The 17,801-nt window shown below is 34.6% G+C and overlaps 1 protein-coding gene across 1 annotated transcript in view; it reads left to right on the top strand.

Annotated features, from left to right (window-relative positions):
- Positions 1-17,801, top strand: part of LOC149781109 (uncharacterized) — a 123,942-nt gene that overhangs the window by 37,951 nt on the left and 68,190 nt on the right. Inside the window, exon 2 of the mRNA XM_089935199.1 lies at positions 17,299-17,405. The gene's annotated coding sequence lies outside the window, so the exon portion shown is untranslated. The remainder of the gene's footprint in view (positions 1-17,298; positions 17,406-17,801) is intronic.

Genomic DNA, 17,801 nt, shown 5'->3' with positions numbered 1-17,801 from the left:
TTGTTTGCAATTTTGGAGTGTATCTTTCTTCCAAAGCTGGTGATACACACGCCCGAAACCATGTCCTTGATTGCCCAGTGGAAAACTTACAGAGAGATCTCCACTATGAAATTACTCATTGCAAAAACGTATTATCTTCCTTTAGATCCAAGCATCAGATACCAACTACTAAGCTAAACTATAAGAAGATAAGCTGGTGCATATAACAGTCCTTGGTATTTTTATTAATATTTCATACATGTGAGACAGTAGTGTTGGGAAACTCACGATACATTCATACCATAAACGTCCAATACAGGCAAATAAATATACGACATGTACAAAAGAAGTACATCAAAATGTTATTGGAAATACGTATCAATTCATTGTACAGTTGTTACCAAAATTGTTAATTGTCTGACCCATCTGTTAAAATGTCCTGTTTGCGGTGAGATTTTACAAAGATATCCTTGATATGCAACATTTATTTTATGGTTATTCTTCAGTATGTTTTAGGCGATGTAGAAAAGAAAACTGTTTAAAACTTCCAATCAGCGATACAAAACACCTTTACGTGGTACCTTGAATTAGCAAATGTATAAACTAAGTGATTTGGAATGTGAACCAAGAGAGTATTGTACCATTAAAGTATATTCTTGTTCATTCATGGCTCCAAAACAATAAAAACAGGATAAACTGTTTGTAAAAAGGTATTAGAAAATTATCCCCATCCACTAAATCTATGCATTCATATACTCTTATAGAACTCTGTTCTTCACTTCTGCAATTACTGAACTTTAAAGCTGTTTAGTAGGTTCCAATTCAGTTAACATAGATAAGTTGTTGTTATCGACGTTTTAGTCTATCATTATTCTTTGTGTTGAGGTTGATATAAAACACTTTACAAATTACAGCAGAAATAATGTTCTATGCATCATCGATTTATTCAACCAAGGTGACTTGAAAAATACAAAGTCTCCGTGAAATACACAATATCAGTAACAAAAATAGTCGTTCTTTTTTTTATTTTACTTTACATGATCTGCACATGCCAGAGAGAGAGAGAGAGAAAGAGAGAGGGAGAAGATTCATATGCATATTAGGCAATGAAGATATTACTCTATTTTGTCATGGCCAATAAGGTGAGTTTCCTGCCATAAATGCTAAAATCCAGCCAAATAGTATTGTTATAAGCCAGAGGTATTTGCTTCACCGAGCGGTGTCAAACCCTGGTGCAATTCCTCTAGAAGTCATAAGTTTACCCCAAATTTCCAAATACTCTATACAACTTCAGTTATAAATTAGAAAGCCCAACATGTCCATTATTTACATAAATTTTTCGCTAACCAGTGCAAGACTACAGATCTCAAAACTTGCCAAGTATCTATCAACCGCACATCTGCATGGTTTCTCCTCCTCAACTTTCTGTACTGTCAGCAGTTCACGCCATAGAAACTATACAACTATCCTCTAACACAGGGAACTATTTTTACTGTGCCACCTTAGGCCAGTCAATTCATGGTTTCAGGCACATTTCACGTACAACTGCATCACATTTGCCACCACTTCCAACTATGTTCTCTCTAGTCGACCTTCCGGACCTGTTTGCAAATTTCTTCCGTGACAAAGTACAAACCATTAAAGATAAGCTTGACAACACAATTTCAATTGACTTGTTGTCACCATATAGTTGGGATACAGAATTTCAGCGGCAACCATCAGCAGCATTTGAACTTGTCTCTATGGATTTAGTATGTACAATCGTGATGAAGAGTGCACCAAAGTCGTGTGAACTTGATTCAACATCACTGCTGCTTGAGTGCTTAGATCCAGTATTGCCTTCACTAACTGATGTTATTAATACTTCTCTCTCTTCTGGGCAATTCCCATCATTTTTCAAAACTGCCATTGTAAAGCCTCTGCTGAAGAAACCAACAACCGACCATAACGATTTAAAGAACTACCTCCCAGTTTCTAATCTCCCATTCATATAAAAAATCTTAGAAAAGGTTGTTCTATCCCAGCTTGTATCTCATCTAAATTCAAACAGTCTTTTTAGCAATGTACAATCTGCACATCGCCCTTGCCACAGTACTGACACAAATCTTCTAAAAGTAGTTAATGACATTCTCTCTGCATTGGATGCGGAAAGATTACAGTCCTCACCCTCCTTGATTTTGTCTGCAGCATTTGACATAATAAACCATGATATATTACTTCACCGTCTCCAGTATGCATTTGTCATTCATGATACGGCCTTACTGAAGTTCAAGTCCTACTTGGTCAACAGGATACAAATTGTATCTGCAAATGGAATACACTCCAGCCCAGTTGATCTATGTTGTGGTGTTCCACAGGGGTCTGTTGTTGGACTTGTTCTCTACATTCTGTCAATTCAGCCGCTCTCAAGTGTCATAGATCATCATTCAGTGTCTCACCAATGCTATGCTGATGGCACCCAAATATACAAATCTAGCCACCCAACTGAAGTTGATGCTACCATCCAAGGTGTAGAGAGGTGCATTTCTGATGTGAAATCATGGATGACATTTAACAATCTGCAGATGAATGATGATAAAACTGAGGCCATTCTGATCACAACACAAAGACTTTCTCGGTCACATCCTTTACCTCAAACAATAAATATCAGTAACACCAACATTAAATTCACACATTCAGTATGAAACCTAGGTGTTACTCTGGACAGTACTTTCACGTTGCACCAATATGTCAAGAACACATACAAGGCTGCATATCTTGAGCTGAGATGCATCAGCTCCATTCACAAATATTTTTCAGATGATGCCATTAAAACACTTGTATGTTAAATAGTACTTTCAAGTCTGGACTATTGTAACTCAATTCTGTCTGGTTCATCTCAATATCTACTTCAGAAACTTCAAAATGTTCAAAACATAGCTGCTCTGATCATACTTAGAGTACCACAATCAGAGCACACCTCTCTGCTGCTCTGTACCCCACACAAAATTTGTTGTCTGTGCTACATTTCACTGTCGGACTCCGGTCCAACATAGCTATCCGACCTCACCCATGTGTACACACCAGCAAGATACTCGTATACTCAATATTCCCACTATGAAAACGAAGTCATATGGGCAGCGTTCTTTTGCGTACCAGGGCCAGGCAACATGGAATGAATTGCCCACTGAACTTAGACACAAAGACACAGTGATCACATTCAAGAGGGCTCTCAAAACTCACTTATTTTGACTGCAAGATCTAATAATGTTTCCTACCTGAAATATTCTCAGAATGTTTTTTATTTTTTAATGTTTTTTCTAATTTCATGGTGTTTGTTTTTGTAATAATATTATTATATGTTTTTTATCATATAGGTGTTGTCTAATGTTGTAAAGTGCTTAGAGCTTCTAAAGATTAGGTGCTATACAAAGTCCTCATTATTATTATTATTATAAATGGTATTTGCCGAGTCACTGTTTGTTTATTCCTTTGTGTAATTTACTGGTCTCCTACCGTAAATACTGCCACTGCAGTCACACCACCAATGTACACTATTAGGTTTTAATAGGGACTATATTACTCCAGGGACACTCATGCAGTTTTGACCTGAATTCACTAAAGGTCAACCATGGCATCATGGAAACACACTAACACTTCACTCTGTGACCTTTACTCCTACTAATTGGCTAATTATTTTGGGCTTAGGAATATTTCTATTGCATCGAGTTCTAATAATCAAACAAGTAATCACACAAATCAAAGAATTCCTTAAAATGGGGCACTATAACCAAATGGGCATACTCCAAATTTATTGCAATATGATCTCCAAAGCAGTGGATTAGTCTGAAGCATGTTATGTCATACTATAGTCTAATTGCAGGACAATCAGTAAGTCAATAAATTCATCAGTCAGCCAAAAACAGCAATATATATATATTCAAAAAATGATATAATTGCTCTAAAAAACAGTTGTAGAGGAAACTGTTATAGAGGTTACAGTTACTTAACACTAGTTGTAATTTAGATTTGATTTTAGCATAGCTTTAACAATCTTTCAGTCATATCACTATGATATCTGCAGTGTGGCAGTTTATAGTGATGTTGAGCATTTGGGCATTATGCCGCAGACTTGCAGGATGATGTCCCTTGCAGTCACATTATTTTGACACCAGGCCGACTAGTCATGACGCTAACCTCCTAATGCAGAGCGCCTAGCGAGGGAACTGTTAGTACAACCTCCTGCATCTGTGGTGGACACTCTAAACACTAGGCCACCTGAGCTGTCATATTGATTGTTAAGACTGGAGTAGATATGCAAATATGTCCTTGTTGGTCATAATGTACCAATGTCCACTGTCTCTATGATTTTATCAAATAGGGTGTGTCCTTAGTTTGTATGGATTATACATAATATTTGTGTAAACGTGTGCGCCCTTGCTTGCATTGCTAAATTTCATATTCCTTAGAACTGATAATACAGTTCCCCCCTTGATACATCACCATTTGCTATTAATGTACTGCCTCAAACAGTATTTCTTTTCGTTCTAACATCGCCAGAACAAATGCCCTCGGTACATGGTTCCATATGCAAGCCCTCAGTATCCACCAAACACGAGTGTGTGTGTGTGTGTGTGTGCATGTATATATAGGGTATGCATGAATTAGGGTTTAACAGCAAATCAGTGCAGTAGTGGTTGTTATAATGGATGCCAATTAAAGATAGAATTTAAAAATGTAACTAGTAAAGAAGTTAAGGTAGCTTATTGCAGAAGATAAAGCCTGCCTTAACATACGGCTCTATTCAAGAATACCTGCTTGTAAAGGACAGTGTCTCATTTTCTGGCTCCAAAAAACTCTTAATTAAGAAGTAGATACAATAATGTAGTGTACATATGTCATGAAGATATGGCAGGCAAGTGGAGGGACCCCATATCAATAAAAATCTAAAAGTGATTTAAGATTTTATTGATGGACCAAATAAAATGGTACGTGGTCCTGCTTAAATAAAAAAAATTTGGGTAGTTACTTGGTCTAATCTTTTTTTTTTTAAAGTCCAGGCTGATTTAAATCAAGTCTGGACTAGAAATTAAGCATCCTTTGCTTCCTGAATTTTGCTTCAATAATAATTACACCCTTTTTGTTAATTTTGTTGTTCTGAAATGTTTAAAATCTTTTTTACCATTTTTTTCTTCTTCAAAACAAATAGTAGGGTCGGCTGAAAAAAAATAAGGTAGGTCGGGTAACCAGAACTGCACATATTTTGTTTTGCCTTATTAAAGTTATATACTTTGGGGATTTTTCGCTTCAGCTTGAATTTGAGTTGCATTTTAGGGTATTGTTTACATGTAATTCTGAGCACTCTTTTACCATGATAAAAGAGTCAGTGTGTAACATGTTGTACTTGAGTCCAGAATGGTGTAGGTTTGATTTTCACTATCAGCTCAACCCAGATTAGCTATGATATTGTGTCCCAGGGTAAAACATTTTACTCGGCTTGCCTTAGCATGATATAACCTTCATTCTTTGGAATGCCCTTAAAAGAACCAAATCCAGCCGTCCAATTTGTAAACCAGCTTCAAAAGGTTTAATTGGTTGTGCTAAAACAGACATGTTTCTTAGTAATTGGAAAATCTGATACTTGTTTCAATAACGTTCTTGTACAAGATAAGAGTTTCTCAATGATGTAGTATTATGCACTTTTCTATAGGTATGGATCTTATGTACATGACAGGCATGCTAAGGAAATCATGTTATGATTGATATCAATTTCTAATCAGATGATTGATCCTCAGGGCACAGTATGTCATTTGGCAAGTCAGGGACAGAGGAACAGCTGGGCTTTTGGTTCCACTAAACACTGAATTCATTCCTGTAAGGTTTTATTCAAGGCAAGTGTCAGCATTAGTGATATTTCTAAGGAGCTGCTGGTATTGGGATGGTTTGCCTGGTTTTGATGGCAGATATTTTGCTTGAGACATGCAATTTTAAATGAGATTGGTGAGTACATGCAACTGAATGATCTATCCTCATGGAGGAAAAATCAATGAGTTTCTCTTCAGATAATACACCATAGAGATTGATCACATGACTTCCTTTAATTCTGGAGTTACCAACTGTTGCAGACTTACAAATTAAGGGATGCTTTGGTAAATTTGATAAATTAAGGGATGTTTTAGTAAATTTGATAAATTAAGGGATGCTTTAGTAAATTTGATGTGTATATACCTCAGTCCATGTTCACATGGTTATATGGTTGTCGTAGAAAAAAAATGTGCACTGTAGATGTATTGATAAAAGAACCTTCAACACAAACTATATATTAGAAATCATTGTAGTCAGATTTATGACAATATTTCATTTAATATAGTAGCTATATATCCCCATGTTTTATGTGTGTTGGTGCAGGGGTCAGGGGTGGGATTGTGATATCTGCTCTCTACCCATCAATCTGCAAGGTCTTTCTAAAACTGAAAATTTAAGTGGATATGCACTCTTTTATTTGAAAGAACAGGTGGGATTGTCTAAATAATGGAAGGGAAATAATAATAATAATAATATTAATATTAATAAAAATATAAATAATAATAATAATTTATTTCAAGAGGATGTATCAGGTATATACTACCAATTTCCCCTGAGGCATACATACATACATACATACATACATACATACATACATACATTCCAAGATTTCTCTGTCAATGAAAGTAACTATTTACAACTAAGTACATCGACAAATAAATAGAAATATGTTTTGAAAATGACTTTCTGCGTGAGCTTCATGTATACATAGTTGTTAATGATGACTTCGGATTTGATTTGCCTTGAGGTTATTCCTCAAGAATGTAGCATGTATTAAAGTTTACATCAGTATTCAACTGTGTCATAAAACATAGATATATGCTTATGTTAAAAATACTGCTAGCAAGAATGCCTTAATTGGACTGATAGGCATGTTGGACTAGAGTCCGTCAATGAAACATAGCACAGAGACCAAATTTTATGTTTGATTCTGGATCAGATGGATAGCCAGTGTAGGGTACAGAGCAGCTTGGAATATCACCTTTGATACATTTCAAAACAAGAAATGTGCTTAGTCAATCATAGGAAGTATATAAGCATTATTAAATTAAGTATTATTGTAAAGTGGACTATACATTGCAAATGAATACAAGGAAGAAACAGACTTATAGACAGTTACTGCAAATTTATTTTGCCCATTAGAGTATCAGTCCAGTTAAGGCATTCTTGTTAGCAGTAATTTTAAGAAATTTGTTTATTCCAGATTTATGGTTCTTGTTCCATTCTTTATTGTCTTTTAGCCACTTATCACTGGTATCAAACAGCAAAGACAGTAGAGTGGTGGTTTGATATTGATGTAATTATGAATTCTAGTATTTACTTTGCAGTAGTGTGTCACGATGAATCTGTATTTACTCTGGCAATCATGTATCATGGTGAATCTCTTAGTCTGGAACTAGTATATCACAATGAATCTCTGTATTTTATTTTTGCAATAGTGTATAAACGATACATCTCTGTATTTAGTCTGGAAATAGTGTAGGACACTGAATCTGTAATTACTCTGGCAATAGTGTAGCACAATGAATATCTGTTTTTACTCTGGTAATAGTGTATCGCAATGAATATCTGTATTTAGTGTTGTAATAGTGTATCACAAGGAATATCGATATTTACTCTGGCAGTAGTGTATCATGATGAATCTGTATTTACTCTGGCAATAGTGTATCATGATGAATCTCTGTATTTACTCTGGCAATAGTGTATCATGATGAATCTCTGTATTTACTCTGGCAATAGTGTATCATGATGAATCTCTGTATTTACTCTGGCAATAGTGTATAATGATGGTCTCAGACTATAGACACAGGACAAGAACAGATTGAAACAAAATCAAAATGATATCTGTCCATAAATGTACATTTTCTTGTAATATTTTTCAAATAACACCTCCCCAGTGTACGTTTTGACTCATTCTGGTGAATGTTTTTCAAATAATACCTACCCTATGTAGGTGTTGACTCATTATGGTGAATTTGTTTTCAAATAATGCCTACCCTATGTAGGTGTTGACTCATTATGGTGAATTGTTTTTCAAATAATACCTACCCTGTGTAGGTTGTGACTCATTATGGTGAATGTTTTTCAAATAATACCTACCCTGTGTAGGTTGTGACTCATTAGGGTGAATGTTTTTCAAATAATACCTACCCTATGTAGGTTGTGACTCATTATGGTGAATTGTTTTTCAAATAATACCTACCCTGTGTAGGTTGTGACTAATTATGGTGAATGTTTTTCAAATAATACCTACCCTGTGTAGGTTGTGACTCATTAGGGTGAATGTTTTTCAAATAATACCTACCCTATGTAGGTTTTCACTCATTATGGTGAATTTGTTTTCAAATAATGCCTACCCTATGTAGATTTTGACTCATGGTGAATTGTTTTTCAAATAATACCTACCCTGTGTAGATTTTGACTCATGGTGAATTGTTTTTCAAATAATACCTACCCTGTGTAGATTTTGACTCATGGTGAATTTGTTTTCAAATAATGCCTACCCTATGAAGGTTTTGACTCATTCTGATGAATTTGTTTTCAAATAATACCTACCCTGTGTAGGTTTTGACTCATTCTGGTAAATTGTTTTTCAAATAATACCTACCCTGTGTAGGTTTTGACTCATTCTGGTGAGTTGTTTTTCAAATAATACCTACCCTGTGTAGGTTTTGACTCATTGTGGTGAATTTGTTTTCAAGTAATACCTACCCTGTGTAGGTTTTGACTCAGTCTGGTGAATATTTGTTATGCCTGGGAATTTTTGCATTTGTATATTTACCCTATTCTTCTGTTATGTAGACTGAGTTATTATATTCAGCATTCCATATTCAAATTAAATCCCCCCCCCCATGTAAACATAACCAAATAACTGAGTGCATAAACTTGACTTACATACATCCAGTAAATGAATTCAGTCATGAAAGCACAAATAACATCTTTTACTTGTTCAAATTCAAGGATAGATGAATTCAGCATGACCCTGCAGGTGCCATGACAACTTTGACCTTTACAGTCTGCTAAATACACATTTACTTCAGGACCTTTATTTATTTCCCTGTGTGATGTGTCTGGTCATTAATGGTAGAAGGATACACTAGTGTCATGTACACTGTATCATGTACACTGTATCAATACAATATGTCATGTACACTGTGTCATGTACACTGTACACTGTCATTTTTCATTGTGTCATGTACACTGTCATGTACACTGTATTATGTACACTGTATCAATACATTGTGTCATGTACACTGTATCATGTACACTATCATGTACACTGTATCAATGCAATGTGTATTGCAAAACACAATATATGATACATGTAAAGAATAAAGAGGTAAATGAGTACTAATTATGTATACCATTGAAGATTAAAGGTAACTGTTGTAAGGTAAGTATCATTTTAAAGTGATTCTACACCTTCAACATCAATCTGTAAATACAAAAAGGCAAATGTTTTGGCATATTGATACATCGGTGATTTGTTTCACATCTGCATATCAACAGCTGAGAACTATAAAGTACACTTAAATTAATGTGATGTGATGTGATTTGGATTTTTAATGTAGCTTTAACAATTTTTCAGTCATATCACTATACTGTCTGCAACGTGGCAGTTTATAGTGATGTCTAGCACTGGGGTATCATGTTGCAGACATGTAGAATAATGTCCCACCCAGTCACATTATCCTGAGACCAGGCTGACCAGTCCTAACACTAACCTCTTAATGCTGAGTGCCAAGCGAGGTAGCTGTTAGTACCATTTTTGTATGTCTTTGGTATGACTCAGCTGGGGATCGAACCCATGACCTCCCACATCCAAGATGGATGCTCTAACCACTAGGCCACCAGATCAGTCCATTTAGAACAAAATACTTTAATTAGGCCCTAGAGGCACCACTGACTTTCAGGGGTGGGGTGTGTTGGGCAGAGTGCAGTAATAAACATGTTTTTAAATCATTTTAGTCTATCTGAAATCATTTTAGCATATCAGATAAAAAATTTATTAATGTTTAAAAGAACAGTTTGCTTTCATTCCTTTTCAGAATTTATGATATCACGTACTGAATTTAGCCATTGATACAAGTGATGTTTGTTTTGCAATCATGGACTGGCATATACATTTTAGAAATTTATTTACGTATATATACTATAACCATCTCGATACATATTGTATTGAAGACAGATATCATGATACAATATGGCTCATGATTACTGTTCCAGACTAACAGCCAATAGGTTGCAGGTATGTATCCTCTACAATTAGGTCAGGTACCATGGTATATCAATGTGTAACTAGGGCATTTAATTATACTCAGTAACTCAGCACTAAATGACATGCTTGTGTTACTGTGCTGTGAAATAACAAACCAGACCAGACCTTTTCACACAATGCTCTAAATTTGGTGATAACTATTTCATAACGTACAGTTATTCCATAACCTACTAATATTTCAAAATCATGGGAAACTTGTGCATGATGCTTCATACATTATACTGTTCTTTGCTTTATGTTCCCCATAAAATATATTGTTGACTAATGGTGCATCCAGCTGTATACAGTATAGATCCAGATCTTCAGTATCCCATACAGATCAGGGTGTTGACTTTTACTTCATTATGCCATATAGATCAGGGTGTTGACAGTTACTTCAATATGCCATACAGATCAGGGTGTTGACAGTTACTTCAATATGCCATACAGATCAGGGTGTTGACGTTTGCTTCATTATCCCATACAGATCAGGGTGTTGACTTTTTTCAATATGCCATACAGATCAGGTTGTTGACTTTTACTTCATTATGTCATACAGATCTGGATGTTGACTTTTACTTCAGCATCCCATACAGATGAAGGTGATGACTTTTATTTCAATATGCCATACAGATCAGGGTGTTGACTTTTACTTCATTATGCCATTCATATCAGGGTGTTGACTTTTAATCCATTATGTCATACAAATTGTGGTGTTGACATTTACTTCAGCAGCCAATACAGATCAGGATGTTGACATTTATGTTAATGCCATACAAATCAGGGTGATGACTTTTACTTCATTATGCCATACAAATCAGGGTGATGACTTTTACTTCATTATGCCATACAGATCAATGTGTTTACTTTTACTTAAGTATAACATACAGATCAGGGTGTTGACTTTTACTTAAGTATGACATACAGATCAGGTGTTGACATTTACTTCAGTATGACAAAGAGATCAGGGTGTTGACTTTTACTTCAATATGCCATTCGGATCAGGGTGTTGTCTTTTACTTCATTATGCCATACAGATCAGGGTGTTGACATTTACTTCATTATGCCATACAGATCAGGGTGTTGACTTTTACTTCAATATGACATACATATCAGGGTGTTGACTTTTTTCAATATGCCATACAGATCTGGGTGTTGTCTTTTACTTCATTATGCCATACAGATCAGGGTGCTGACTTTTACTTAAATATGCCATTCAGATCAGGGTGTTGTCTTTTACTTCATTATGACATACAGATCAGGGTGTTGACTTTTTTCAATATGCCATACAGATCAGGTTGTTGACTTTTACTTCATTATGTCATACAGATCTGGATGTTGACTTTTACTTAAGCATTCCATACAGATGAAGGTGATGACTTTTATTTCAATATGCCATACAGATCAGGGTGTTGACTTTTACTTCATTATGCCATTCATATCAGGGTGTTGACTTTTAATCCATTATGTCATACAGATTGTGGTGTTGACATTTACTTCAGCATCCAATACAGATCAGGATGTTGACATTTATGTTAATACTATACAAATCAGGGTGATGACTTTTACTACATTATGACATACAGATCACGGTGTTGACTTTTACTTCAATATGCCATTCAGATCAGGGTGTTGTCTTTTACTTCATTATGCCATACAAATCAGGGTGTTGACTTCTTTCAATATGCCATACAGATATGGGTGTTGCCTTTTACTTCATTATGCCATACAGATCAAGGTGTTGACATTTACTTCAATATGCCATACAGATCAGGGTGTTGACTTTTTTCAATATGCCATTCAGATCAGGGTGTTGTCTTTTACTTCATTATGCCATACAGATCAGGGTGTTGACTTTTACTTCATTATGCCATACAGATTAGGGTGTTGACTTTTACTTTAATATGCCATTCAGATCAGGGTGTTGTCTTTTACTTCATTATGCCATACAGATCAGGGTGTTGACTTTTACTTCATTATGCCATACAGATCTGGGTGTTGTCTTTTACTTCATTATGCCATACAGATCAGGGTAATGACTTTTGCTTCAATATGCCATTCAGATCAGTGTGTTGTCTTTTACTTCATTATGCCATACAAATCGGGGTGTTGACATTTATGTCAATGTCATACAAATCAGGGTGTTGACTTTTTTCAATATGTCATACAGATCAGGGTGTTGACTTTTACTTCATTATGCCATACAGATCAGGATGTTTGACATTTATGTCAATGTCATACAAATCAGGGTGATGACTTTTACTTCATTATGCCATACATATTGGGTGTTGACTTTTACTTTAATTATGGCATACAAATCAGGGTGATGACTTCTATTTCAATATGCCATTCATATCAGGGTATTGACTTTTACTTTGTTATGCCATACAAATTTGGTGTTTACTTTTTTCAATATGTCGTACAAATACAGGTGTTGACATTTATGTCAATGTCATACAAATCAGGGTGCTTACATTTACTTCATTATGCCATACAGATCAGGGTGTTGACATTGACATTTACTTCATTATGCCATGCAGATCATGGTGCTGACATTAACTTCATTATGCCATACAGATCAGGGTGTTGACATTAACTTCATTATGCCATACAAATCAGGGTGTTGACTTTTAGTTCTAAATATGAACTGGATAGTGTAAACCGTGATCTGGTGTTTTTTTCAACATCAATTTTGGGTTTATTATGTTTACAGTTGGGTGCTTAATAACTAATGTAAATATGTTACAGTGCTACATTTATCATCATGTATTACTGTTGGCATTTCTACATTAAACTTCTGACAAACAGCCTAGGGGGATAAATGCTTGTTAATTTGCGGGTTCAGACTAGTTTATCTTATTATAAATATGTGTGTGTGCCTTGTTTTTACAGTATTTAATATGATATATAGACATGCCTGCCTTAATAAAAAAATACAACTCACTTTTGTTAAAACACAAGACAAGTTTCTTTGATATGTTTCTTAATTTCAACATGCCTCACTTCATCTGCCCAGAATGTCATGTCTTGAGTCTTGTTACATGAAACAAGTAACTACAAATGAAACAGTAATGGAATGCATACAGGATGATATTGATAAATGCAGAATGAATGGAATGATGACTATGCATTAAGAAAATGGACATGTAAAACACAGAATGGCACTATTAATGTTGAATGGAAACAAATGCATATTTGCATTTTATGACTGGATTTGTAAATGTTCAGGTTAGGTTGCTGCTAAATTTTCATGTTCAAAAGTTCTTTTGCATTATAATTCTGGAACAGAGTTTTTACACTGATAGTTTTGTATTCCTTACAATGCCTACATTACTGATGGGAATTCAATACTCAGACCTAATTAGAACAATAAGAATTTCTGATATCTAATTACAGTCTACAGCAGACAAGTTTACAAGTGAAACAAATATGGGCTGCAAAGGAAAAAACGAATGCATTTTGAAGAAATGGAGAGAACAAATGCAAAATACAGAACAGAAACAATAAATGATAAATGAAAACAGAACAAAATGCAAATGCATTTCGTCATTGGCTTTGAAAAGTGACTTCTAGCTGCCGCTAAATCTAGAATTCCATTTTGCATGATTACCTGGGATAAGATTCGCAAAATCTTTACATTGACAGTCAACTTTTAAGTCCTTGCATAAAATTGTTCTTGTTCAGACTAACATAAGGTCATCCTTTATAAATTAAGTTCTTCTTTCTCTTATTAACAACTGGCTTTGGTTATATCTGTACTATTTTTCTTTGAACAAAATTAAATCAACAAAATTTGTGGACAGTTAATGGACATGAGTATTTTTACATTTATTGTAGTTAATTTATATTTGTATCATAAATTAAATGGTATCGTTTAAATTTTATCCATTTGCTGTGTTCTTAAAGCACACTTTTCATAAGAGAAGATTCAAATGCAGTTTATTTCTCTTTAACACTCAAAGATGGAAACCTGACATTGGTAAATTGGTTTCATATTTCATTTTCAACAAAAAGACAAAATGACTTGAAGACATAAGATCTAGATGCTTTTCTGAGACTGCAAGTGAAAGAGAAGATGCGGAAATTCAAATATAAATGGAATGAATTACAAATGCATTTTAAATGAATTGCAGATAAAACGCCAACAAAATACAGATATTTTACCCATTTTGGGGTATGTACCACCTAATGGATAAAATCAGTCCTGAAGACGAGTCTTATGTATATGGTGGTGCTCTACAGTTTTGCATTTTGCATAGGGTTAGAATTTTAAAGAAAAATAATTTCCCCTGCTTTCCTCACTGGTTATACTGGCTCTTTAAAAAAGACTTTGCTTATCTTAAGTATAATTCAAAGAACCTTTAATTCCCTTTATTTTGGTGTATGATTGATGGGTGTAAGATGGGTTATAGACCACTCTTAATGAGATTCTCACAAATACTAATGTATCGCGAAAACGAGGCTAAGCTAGGCAGATCAAGAAAAAAATATGGCGTCCTACTGTACATCGAGTAACGATCTAAGCTGTTTGCCAGATATTTCTTTTGCATTCGTTGAGAATTTCATCACGGGTGTCTCCAAATAAAAAAATCAACTATGAGTTAATTGCAGTAATTAGTTGTCAAAAAAATCAAACTAATTTTTCAGCACAGGCCATTAAAATTATATCACTGTAGTAAAATAAAAAGGCCAAAATATGCAAGAAAAAAGGGAGGAAAATCTATATATATATATATATACATATATATACATGTATATATACATATATATATATACACATATATTTACACACACACACACACACACACACACACACACACATATATATATATATATATATATATATATATATATATATATATATATATATATATATATATATATATATATATATATATATATTTTTGCTTCCCTTTTGTGGGATTTCTCTGACATTAACTTACTACAGTGATAGAATTTCAATGGCCTGTGATATAAGTGTGCACTTTTCCTTACGTTTACACATATCAGTAGGTTTTATCAACAGTTTCATGAATTTGTATCCGCTCTCTCTCTCTCTTAATTTTATTCAACTTGTTCTCTCATCGTTTTCATTTTACTGGTGCTATATCTCTTCTCTATCGTGGTCATTTTCATTCTGCTGTTTCTATTTATTTTTTCAACTAGATAATAAAATTCACTTTTTCTGTAATTACTACTCGTATATCAATATTCATAATCGCTGAGATGAATGCACTGCGTGGGGGTACACAGAGATTTTGATGACCCTGTTTTGTGGAATGTGACTAGGGGTAGCATTTTTAGAAACCTACCATTATATAACACACATACATACACTCATTTGCTTCAACGACAGAACCTAGTTTGCATTTTGATGACTCTTTATTACATCATTCAGAAGAAAAAATAAAAACACCAACATTCATCCAGTTTATTATCTTAACCTTCGGCCCCTCCTCACGACGTATTGCAACAATCCATTTTCTACGACGCTCCATTTTCTTCACTGATGGAATATAGTGGAAGCTTAAATCTATGTGAATTCTACCATTGCCATTGCACAACGGAACACAAAAATATTCGTCACTATTTTTTCATTTGCCAGTATCAATTGTAGCAGCCATGGTTGCGAGGTAAAATATAGCTGGTGCTTATCTTAGCCTTGTTTTGGATTCGTTGACCAGGGTCACATGAATACATGAATATATTCTGAGAATGGTCTATAGAGTGTACAGTTTGGCCTTACTCCAGATGTGCACCTTTCAAAAAAGTGCTAACTCCATCTGGTCATTTTCACTTTCTGAACTTCAGAGGTAAATTGTATAAAAAAGAGCCAATAACTTTTTTTACATTTTATATATTTGGTAATTCATTCATTGCACTTTCAGAAGCTGTTATTGTCGAGTCTGGCAAAATTAATTTTCCGTTTTAATAGCTGCTATGCATAGTGTACTTTAGACTTAAATTCAGACTGATTTTTTAGCACAAGGGAGCAGTCATTTTAGTTAGCAGTGTGCTTAGATCATGTACAATTTCCAAAAGTACAATATCCAAATTAATAACCATCCACATTACATTAATGTAGCATAGAGGTATGCAAACAACTTCACCATACATAGGTCACTCTCTCAAAAGTATATAATAACTGGTTAGCGTCCCCTACTTTTATGTAATGTGGATGATATTTCTTTGGATACTGTACTTGTGGAAATTGTACATGATCTAAGCACACGGTACAACAAAATGGATGCTCCCCTGTGCTTGACAAATTAACCAAAATTAATCAAAAGTACACTAACAGTTATTAAAATAGGGAAAACAAATTTTGCTGAAGTAGACAATAGCATTTACTGAAAGTGCAATGAACCAATTACAAAATATCTGAAAAGTAAAGTAAGTTATCGGCTCTTTTTTCTACAATTTACCTCTGAAGTCCAGGAAGTGAAAATGACCATGCAGAGCTAGCAGTTTTTTTATACGAGCACATCTTAAGTGAGCCCAAGCTGTGTACTCTAGAACCTAAATTACATCCATCAATCATATATCAAAATAAAGGGAATTAAAAGTTCTTTTAACAGCACCTATGATATACAAAGTCTTTATTATATAGCCAGTATAACCAGTGAAGAAATCATGGGAAATTCTTTTTCCTTAAAATTCTAACCCATACTGGAAAAAACATGTACTTTATAGTGGAGAGTTCCCATGACGAAAGGGAGCTAACTCTTCTTGTATGCACATAGATTTAATAGGGATTAATTTAAGATAACATCAATGACTGCTTTTTGTAATGAGCTTTAACATTACAAAATGTACACGACTCCCACCCCATTTCATCAGCACACATTGTTGCCATTACATTGTATAAGTATCTGATTACATCTTAGATATGAAATTATAGATGCTAGAATGGTTTTAAGTGTAGTTCTGACTGCAACTAATTTATGAAGCAACTAGTTCAGTTTTATGTGAACAATGATTTTCATCTGTCATTCCAGATGTGAAGTGAGATTTTCAAAAGGAAAATGACCCAGAAAGCTGGAGAACTAACAAGGACTTTTCTCTGTGCCTTTTAAGCTGATAGAGTGTTGTCCCTTGGATGGAGGTAAATGACAAAAAACAAAAGGTGTAAACCTGCATCAGTAATATAGATAGTTATATTTTATTGAACCTTTAAAGACAAGCTAGCATGTAAATTGGAGTAATAATTAATTGATGCCAGTCCTATGCAATTTAGACCCAAGTAAATGATGGAACCCAAATCCATTTTGTTGGCATGTGCCTTTGAAGTTAAGTTCCTTGTTTAAGACCACACTGCAATGGTCAAGGGTGAGCTCCTAGCTATGAATTATTGACCACAAAGTCACACTACAAACTTTTAGCCCCTCCCCCCTATAGTGTTACCCTTTTCTGTCCATACATTGTTCTGTCACAGCATATATTCTGTTTGCTTCCTCCTTTTACACCCAGCTCATTCAGATGTGTGACTTTGCTCAGCTAT

The sequence above is a fragment of the Sinohyriopsis cumingii genome, chromosome 15 (assembly GCF_028554795.1).
Source record: "Sinohyriopsis cumingii isolate HCF-2022 chromosome 15, ASM2855479v2, whole genome shotgun sequence".
NCBI lineage: Eukaryota > Metazoa > Mollusca > Bivalvia > Unionida > Unionidae > Sinohyriopsis > Sinohyriopsis cumingii.
Note: the sequence above shows the minus strand (reverse complement) of the source record. Positions and strands in the feature narration are given on the sequence as shown.